The sequence below is a fragment of the Anomalospiza imberbis genome, chromosome Z (genome assembly GCF_031753505.1).
Source record: "Anomalospiza imberbis isolate Cuckoo-Finch-1a 21T00152 chromosome Z, ASM3175350v1, whole genome shotgun sequence".
NCBI classification, from domain to species: domain Eukaryota; kingdom Metazoa; phylum Chordata; class Aves; order Passeriformes; family Viduidae; genus Anomalospiza; species Anomalospiza imberbis.
The window spans coordinates 15,626,684-15,634,666 of record NC_089721.1 but is presented as its reverse complement, the minus strand read 5'-3'; the positions used below and the strand labels follow the sequence as shown (position 1 = coordinate 15,634,666).

General features: G+C 37.8%; 1 long non-coding RNA gene across 1 annotated transcript; it reads right to left on the bottom strand.

Moving 5' to 3' along the window:
• Positions 1-4,116: 4,116 nt before the first annotated feature.
• Positions 4,117-6,749, bottom strand: LOC137464830 (uncharacterized). The gene is made up of 2 exons (XR_010994446.1): positions 6,207-6,749; positions 4,117-4,406 (listed from the first exon to the last, which is right to left on the bottom strand). It is a non-coding gene; the product is annotated as an uncharacterized lncRNA (long non-coding RNA).
• Positions 6,750-7,983: the final 1,234 nt, after the last annotated feature.

Genomic DNA, 7,983 nt, shown 5'->3' with positions numbered 1-7,983 from the left:
CATTCTTCTTATGCTTGGGCCCCCAGACACAGATAAAGAGTTCCAGGTAGAGTCTCACAAAAATGGACCAGAAGACCACAGTCACCTCCCTTGACCTGCTGCTCTCTGCTCCTTTCCATGCAGCCCAGCACATGGCTGGCTTTCTGGGCTGGCAGCACAGATTGGCGGCTCATGCTGAGCTTCTCCTCCATCTGCATTCCTAAGTATTTCTCCTCAGCCTCTGCTTCACTCAGCTGCCTGTCCCCTGCAAACTCTGTGCTGATTGTCCACACAATGTCTGTGTCATTGGCAAAACCGTTAAAGAACTCTTGTGCCAAGGCAGAGCCCTGAGGGACACCTCTCATTCCTGGTCTCCACCTTGACATGGAGCCTGACCAAAATCCCCTGGCTGCATCCATCTGCCCAACGTTTCATGCCATGTATAGTCCACCCTCCAAAGCCAGGCCTTTGCACTGTGGGGCTTGGGGTGTCATGTGGCACTGTGTCCAAAGCCTCACAAGGGTTCTGGGCATACTAGCGATGTCAGAGACCCAAATGTTATGGGTAATGGCTGAAGCATTGCTAGGAAGCAAGCATTTTCCCATTATGGCAAAACTGTATAAAGAAGCTGTGACCACCAAGGTCCACCCATCCTTGACCTGACTGGAGATTTGGACTGTGATTTAAGCTGCCCAACAGAACTTGAGATACAATAGTGACACTATTGTTTAATTACCTCAGATTGAGGGACAAGTAAACAAAACTGGGGGAAAAGAATGTATCCACAAGAAAGCCAAACCCTGCAGCTGTCCTGAAAATTAGCTCTGGCTGGGTTTGGCCTGGAGGAGGCCAGAGCCCACAGGCTCATCTGCTGAGGCAGGTTTGCTTCTTAGTTCCCACCAACTAAGAAGGAAGGAGAAGAGTTTTGGGGATGTGGTATAACTTCTGGTCAGAGACAGTAACCAAGATGCACCAGTTCTGGGAGACATCTGTGACAAGCATATGTCAGTGAATATCCATCCATATTTCTCATCTAGAGAGAGACAGGTGTTATGTTTCCCCTGTAAATATATATATACATATATATATGTGTGTGTGTGTGTATATTTACATATGTAGTATCCCTTAGTATCACACCCTCCATGAATGCTAACAGGTTCTGTTAGGATCTTTGTGCTGTTGTGCTCTCTTTCCATCTTGACATGTGTTTAAGATTATGGTGATCTAGGCTGCTTTAGTCTGCATGACAGTGAATTTAAATAAACTAGTCTTAAAAAGGATACTGAGTTGCATAATTTTACTGGATTATATTTAAATTTTCCTCTTGGGGTAGCATCACTGTGCAAACCATTGTAGCCTGGGAAATATCATAGTTTTAAAGGTTGTTACTGTACTTTAGCTCCTAAAGAATGACATATGCGTGCTTCATAATGTACACTATTTTCTCCCTATATGTGCTTATAACTAAAGCTGTGACATTTTCCTCTGCATTTACTAAACTCTAGCAAAATCGCTGAAGCACCAGCAGTCTGACTTTAACAATATAATGTTTTTGACAGTGGTCAAACTAGAACTGAAGAAGCTCCAAGATGAAAATGTAGAAACAGTGGTAATGTAAAGTCTTTGAAAGAAAGGTATTCTACTTTTCCTTTCCAGCACTTCTTGACAGTGTTGCTCTGTTTCATTCATGTGATGGAAATATATGGTTCATCTATATACAGTCCTTTCAAATATAAACCTTTGAATGTAGGTACATAAATTTTCCTTCATAGCTGCCAAAACCAATGTGCTATAATTTGCCCTATCCACATGAAAGGACTGAAAAAAAAAAGAAAAAAGAAATAAAAGAAAAAAAAGGGGGTGGAAAGAAAACAGAAATAAAGGAAATAAAGGAAAAAAGGGAAAAAGGGGGGGAAAAAAGGGGGGGAAAAAGGGGGGAAAAAAGGGGGGAAAAAGAAAAAAAAAGGGAAAAAAGGAAAAAAATAAAATAGACCATTTGTTGGAAGAGACAGAAAACAAATCTCAATCAGAAACATACAAATGCAACAACAAGGTGAAAATTTTTCAGTTTTCATATGTATCTGAACTGCTGTTGTGCTGTGCATAAAGTATTACGTTTTCTTTACCTGTGCTGTTATTCCTTTTAAAGGGAATTTTGACAGGCTGAAATAGGTACAGAAGGTATAAATACAAGTCTCTGACATGGCAAGAGAGTTTACAAGCCAGGATTGTCACATATCAACAGAGTGAAAAATAGACAACACAATAGAAGTGATTCACAAACCACTGCTGTTCATGTACACTATATGACTTGTCACATGTATGCTGGATCATAAACTCAAGTCTTTTAACTAAAAACTCCTGCATATTTTGCTGCAAAGAAAAAGCATCACTAAACTGAGTAACAACTTTTTGAAAAGAAAAACCAAACATCTCCTTTCTATATCTATTTGAATCCAAAAGAAAGATCTTAAGTAAAAAACATGGGCTTGTAAGATACAAGCTTCCACTGTTTTGAAGGCTTCCACCATTTGAATTTATGTGTGGATAACTGTGTGCATTATTCAGTCTTAGTAAGAAAGAGGCTACAACTGCACATGACCAGTTTTAAATTGCTCTAATGCCAGTACTGTGTGCAAATAAGATGGGAGCTTAGAAAGTGCTGTCTAAAAAGACATTTTTCCCTCAGTCCTGAGAAGCATTCTCCAGGTGTAGCAACAGAAGCACTGAGGAAAAGAATAATTACCTTGGGGGTCACTAGATGAGGCTGTGTAGTATTCGAGCTCCTATTAGGTTTGTTACAGATCACATTTATTTCCCAGGTCTGAGATCTGAGTACTGAGCCCAAAGGAAATTCCATATAATTTTCTACTTTGGAGAGTTTAATTTTACAGAGAAAGCTTTATTCCAGATTAGTTGAGTAATCCATAGGACCTGGTGTAATGCTAGGAGCTTACTTAATACTCTAGTGATTTCTCATTGTAACTTCAAATATAATTTTTTTTAGTTTAGCTAACCATTTGTTAGTCTTTAATTTGACCAACCAATCACAGAATCTAGATTTATTCTCAAAATATAGGGCCATTTTACTTTTCAGGAACCACTCCTAGGTCTGCACAAAACAATGGCCTGTGTCTTGGAGCTACCAGCACCCTGATTCAAGCTGCATAAGGCAGGTGATGATGTGCATGGACAGCAAAATGAAAGGCACTCAACTTCATTAATTTAAAGCTTCATTTCTTTGACAACAGCATGCCTATTTTCATGTGCAAGTTTCTGACCTGTTTCTTCTTTGAATTTAATTTTGAGAGAATGATTACATTCTGGTATCAGACATCTAGAGTTCTTTTAAAATCTGCGTTCAGTTTTCTAGTCTTAAATTTATGGATGACTAACAAAAGACTTTATCAGTAGTGAGTTTTTACTTACATATAATTGTTATATTGGCAACCCTTAGTTAGCAGACCCACCAGCAGTTTATTTTGGCATATGCTGATGAAATAAATGATTCCACGTTCCAACTGCTAGCTCCTACCCATACCTTCTCTCCAGAGCTGGCATCAATGCTTATGCAGCTGCATGGTGAACTGATACACTTTCTCTGCACAGTTTCTTTTGGCTCAGCGTAGACATCTTTCAGCAGTTACCACATTTGATCATGATGCTGGCCACTAACCAGAAGTAGTCCCAGAATTAAAAATGCTACATATGTATCTACTCTGTATTAGAGAGTATCTACTCAGGCAACAAATGCTTTTGTTAGTCATTTAATACAAGGCCAGTTCATTAGCATCAGGTTGAACAAAGTGTAACAGCACATTATCAAAAAAAGGGGTAATCACTAACAGATTATCTACAATACTTTCAGGGTATTCTGAATTTTGAAAAGACTTGTAAGTATGAATTCTTCAAAAGAGACATTAAATGTTCTCATTGCAGAAAGCTCACAAAGGTGTGTGAAACTCAAGCCCACAGATACCATGCTGCATAAAATAAGCTGTATGTATATTCTTGCTGTTTAGAGGCATAGGCTTAAGAGGAAGTGACAAAATTATTCTTAAGATTAGCTGTAAATTCTGGCCAGACAGGGAAAAAAAAAATCAGTAGTAGATTTACCCTTGGAAAGGCAGAGAGACATTTTAATTCAATCAATATTTACTTGCCATTGCTACTAGTCCTGCAGAATTTGACTGAGGGTCACCAGATCTCTATAAAAGAACAGGTTTTTCAATTCCCAGAGACCTATAAAGCTGCTGTACTTGAGTACAGAATAAGCTTCTCTCAAGCTGCTACAGGTACCATTTTCTCTTGAAACATTCTGTAGCAGATCTTCATTCACTTCAAAGGTGGGGGAAAAAGGGCTACTGCCATCTGTCCTTCAAAGCAAACACCAGCCAGAAGGAAGTATATTCAGGTCCTGCTGCTGCCTGGAAAAAGAGGTTGCACGTCCCTGTTAGTGTATATATTCATTAAATACAACTGCTTAAATATTAATAAAAACTAAAAAATTTAAGGAGTCCAGGAGAAGTCCAGACTGAGGAAGCAGAGGTCAAAAGTCTGCCTTGAGGCTGTGCTGGGGAAAAAATATGGGACATTCCCCAAAATGTGGGACATTCCCCTAACTGGGAAAAAAAAAAAAAAAAAAAAAAAAAAGAAAAAGAAAAAAAAATGTAGCAGAGCATCATAATTCTACTTGAGTACTTAAATATAATTTATACTAGCAAAAGTTTGCTTTAGCAGGCAGCCTGATAAAAGTTGCCATAACTGAAGTTCACTGCAGTACCTTTTCCAATCATACCAGTACTTGATCTCCATGGTAGAGATATCTGGTAAATCATCAAAGTTAACCCATGGAAAATATGTTAGTGCTTTTGCTCATGGAAAGATTACTCTTTTAATAAACATATTGTTGAGTTTGGGGGTTTTCCAATTAATTTTAATATTAATAATTATTTCAATTATGTAATTGGAAAATCAGGAGCCTTTTAGGAACCTTTAGGTCCTGTATCACAGAATCTTCATGTTGTTAGCACAGTTGGATTTAGTTTGGGAAATGGTCCATTTGAACCAACTTACTATTATTTGGGTATCGATGTGCCAAGGAAGAAGAGCTCTTAAGTATACAGAAAGATCCATGCTCTCATTGAATACTTATTAGCAAAAGAGAAGAGTCAAGGAAAACACCATACATGATTCCTGTCATTACTTCTAAATTTTTTCCAGAGCTGCCACTTCCCAGTACAAGGATGCCTGTGTCTTCAAAGCCTGCATGCATCTGGACTCCTGTCTACATCACTGCTTTCTCCTGTACCACACTGGTGTCATTATTTGTGTGTTATTTTTAGCACCTGGGTCTTCACATACCAAATATGAGACAGGTCAGCTATTGTAAGTTTCTTATATAGAATTACAAGCCATGTAGTAAGTGCGTCCTGCTTGATTGACCTCTACAGCCCTTCCCTCATTCACAAGTGGGTCACCTTGTTAGAGAAGGAGATCAGGTTAACAATCCAATGTCTAGATATGGCAGCTGGGGACATGGTTCAGTGGTGAAAATGTCACTATTAGATTAATGGTAGGACTCAATGGTTTGAGAGGTATCTTCCAATCTTAATGATTCTGTGGTTCTATGCAGAAGACACCATTACTCAGATGGTAGTTATAAATGCACACCACCACTTATAATCAATAGAACTATTTCACTTAACTTTGGCTGTCTGAAAGTTTTGTGTCTAATCTAGTCCCAGGTGATCCTTCTACAGTCAGTGAAACTGTACAGTTGTCTCTAGACAGCAGATATCTTACTCAGGATAAGTGTTAAAGTTAGATTGGTATAAAAAACCTGAACCACTATCTGAATATGTCTCTATCTCTTCCTCAACTATAAGAAAAACCTAGGCAACAAATTAAGGTTCATTATACTGGACAGCTAAAAGTAGATCACACTACTCCTATCCTTTCTGACAGATCCCCGGTAAGAAGCTTCCTACAGAAATCACTGCTACTCTAGCCAGAGTTGCTACTGCTCTATGCTATAGTTTCAGTCTTTTGGTTTTCATCATTTTCTTAGTTCTTGTTCCTGCAATGACTTAGAAAGTTTCTCTAAGTTGTTTGTACTACTTAGAGGTAAGTGGCTGTGACTCACATGTGCCAAAAATCCTGGCACACAGAGTGTTATCAGCTTTGCAATTCCCCCCAGATATGAACACTTCCATAGTGTTAGTGACCCTCACAGTGTTTTACTTAGCAATAAAGCTACATTTTCTGCCTTATTCCTGCTGGCTCAGTGTGCATGCTGAAATCTCAGGTCCTCTCTTATGCATCATTAGATTTGTCTTCTTCTCTAAGGACATAGAATTTTTCTTCTGTATTATGAGCTACATTGAGATAAATTGAGGACAGACTTGTGCTAAAAGTGATCTAGAATTTTAGAAATCTTCTGGTGTTTTCAAGGCATCAGGCTTTTCAGATAATGAATATATATTCGGCTAATCCAGACTTCTAGATAGCTGATCAAATATTTTATGGATCAAGCAGAACCTCTTCTATTGTAACATTTGAAACACTTACTGGCTATTTTTTTTGTTTGTTTTTTAGAAAAAAATAGGCTATTAAATCAACATTTTGCATCAGGATTTTCAGTAGATTCACATTTTCTCAATTTTTTTGTTCCTGTTCCCATGCTCAGGTTACTTCTCATGCTATAAAACATGCTTGTGTCTGTATCTGTGCTTCAATAAAGACTGAGGGTAATTTAACACCTTTTCTAATTTTTCCAGCCCTATGGGCTTTCTGCTGAGAAGGAATTTTCCTAGGCTTTCTCCACTCGACCCAGAGAACTCTGTTCTACCATGATAAATTTAATATCTAAAAAATGGCATTTTGTTTCTCTGGGGTGTATATGTACCAGGGTAGTATATTCCCCAAGACCAAGATCAGCTCCAAAACCCCAATTTCTCCAGTTCACACTAACAGTCAGTGGAGAAACATTGGCTTGGCCAGGAGAAACCAAGAGAAGGAAATTTCTTCAAAATCATTCTTTGGAAAAGCCTTTGGGTTTCCACTGCTTATAATCTAGAAAGGTTAGCTTCACTAAGCTAAAAACTTATTGTGAATGTACTCTTTTTTGAAGTCCCTTACTTCAAAAGTAAAAGGAAATTTTTCTTCAAAAAGCTGTCAAATTGTTTTCAAAGATACATAACCTTTACATCTCTTCATGATGTGTGCACTTGTCTCTGTCAAATAACCTGTTTGGGTACCCTTCCCTGAGTAGCTAACAGACTGATACCTCCTCCTTACCACATACAGTCTGCTGGTCAGTGAGAAAAGCCTCAAGCCTTTGCAGTTTTTCTTGCCTGAAACTTTAGGAGATGGGAGAGGAAATTAGATTGTTCCTGTAGTGTACATTGGTCAATGTTCTTAATATTCAGCAGGGAAAGGAAGTGGACAAACTTGGTCTTGGATCCTCAGCCAAACCCAGAGTACAGTCATTGGTACTCTGTACATGTACAGAGTACATCAATTACTCTTTGCATTTTTTAAGGTTGTATAACTTTTATTATATATAAAAATAAAATAGTAAATCTAACCCGATTGTATGCTTGTCTACAAATGGAATGGGTGTTGACTGCATATTGTTTTGTATTTAATAAGGATGAAGTTAAACCTTGGGATATTTGTTCTGTTTCCAAAGCTAAGAAATAATGAAGTTTATAAATTTTAATGAATGTTCCCTCAGATTCTATTATATAGCCAAATTAAAAAATAATTTTGATTTTATTTCTTTTAAAAACTTAACATCCCCTCATCTCTATGTGATTGAAGTGTATTTCAAGATTTCTGCTGCATGTAAATTTTAGGGAAAGTGAAAATATTGCTGCCCAAATAATTGAAAAAAAAAACCAAATTGGAGAACTGTAACATTTAACAGCTTAATCTTTACTCCAGCTCTGTAAAGACGGAACAGCCATTGATAAACACGTTCATTTCAGAAACAGATTTCAC